The sequence below is a fragment of the Sinocyclocheilus rhinocerous genome, unplaced genomic scaffold (assembly GCF_001515625.1).
Source record: "Sinocyclocheilus rhinocerous isolate Xijiao unplaced genomic scaffold, SAMN03320098_v1.1 scaffold942, whole genome shotgun sequence".
In the NCBI taxonomy this organism is placed as follows: domain Eukaryota; kingdom Metazoa; phylum Chordata; class Actinopteri; order Cypriniformes; family Cyprinidae; genus Sinocyclocheilus; species Sinocyclocheilus rhinocerous.
Window position 1 is genome coordinate 568,773 of NW_015627890.1, and position 1,231 is coordinate 570,003.

The following is a 1,231-nucleotide window of genomic DNA, read 5'->3' on the forward strand; positions in this document are numbered from 1 at the left end:
CTGTAATGGACATGCATGTGTGTTTTTTTTTTTCAAGCTTTTCTCAGTGGTTTCCCATGAGGTATGAGTGTATTTTCAGCTTTGTATGACAGTTTCTTAGCCGTTTTTTCTACTTTTGTGCCCTTGTTGTATACATATACTGGCATTCACACATTATCATGCACAGGCAGGTTGTGTACTGTGCTTAATATTAAAACCCTGTTTATAAGCACTGCAATAAAAAAATAAACTTACGTTTTTAAGTTGAAAGGGGTGAAAATTTTTTACAGTGTATAAGCCTTTTGACAGGTTGTGTCACAGAGCTGTAAAAACGGTTATGCTCACCAAGTGAATGAATCGAGTTTGTGCCGAACTCTTATTACAAAGCAAAAACAAACACTCTTCGTCGATCCATGAACGTTTCTCTCAGTTATTGTGCGCTATGTTATCTCACAGACTCTGAAGCGTCTGTCATAGCAAATCAACACATGCTGTTGTGAATAATTAAGCGAAGCGTCTTCTCATAGGATAAGAACACGCAGTCTCATGAATAATTTAATAGACACCGACGTGTCATCGATGTACTATAGTCCATTGCCACGTCACAAATTGTGACATCAACACAATGTAGATTTTAAACCCGGAATATGAAAATAGCGCAAAAAAGCTTAAAATTAACCAGTTTTCTCCAACAGTTAAAATTATCGGATGCTAACATTGTCTTCTATGATGTGCAACACAAACACCTCTGCTAAAATCTCAGAAAAAGTAGTCTTTAAAAACAACATTCATACTAGCATTCGGTTGAGAATGACATGTTAAACACATTTTTATCATTCGAGCTCTTCTGTTTGTCTATGTATCTATAAAATAAAATATTAAAGTCCCCCATAAAAATATTTTGATAAAATAAAATAAAATGAAACTGTATTTTTTATAATTCAAGCTAATCTGTATGTCTATGTATATTAATCACAGAAGGCAACATGAACAGAAACATTAACAGAAAATGAATCCTATTTACTTTCTTTATAAATGTTGCAGGTATATTTTATTTCAGGTGTACAAAGTATATAAGACCTTCATTAAATGTTTTATTTTAACTGTAAATAAAATAAAATATAAAGATCCTTCATAAAAAACATTTTATTTTGCTTTATTTTATGAATTATAATAAATTAAAATATTTTATTATTTTTAATAATTAATTAACTAAAATAAAACTGTGATTTTTATTATTCAAGCTAATCTG

General features: G+C 30.5%; 1 protein-coding gene across 1 annotated transcript in view; it reads right to left on the bottom strand.

Moving 5' to 3' along the window:
* Positions 1-1,231, bottom strand: part of unc13c (unc-13 homolog C (C. elegans)) — a 169,000-nt gene that overhangs the window by 20,858 nt on the left and 146,911 nt on the right. The gene's annotated exons all lie outside the window — the stretch shown is intronic.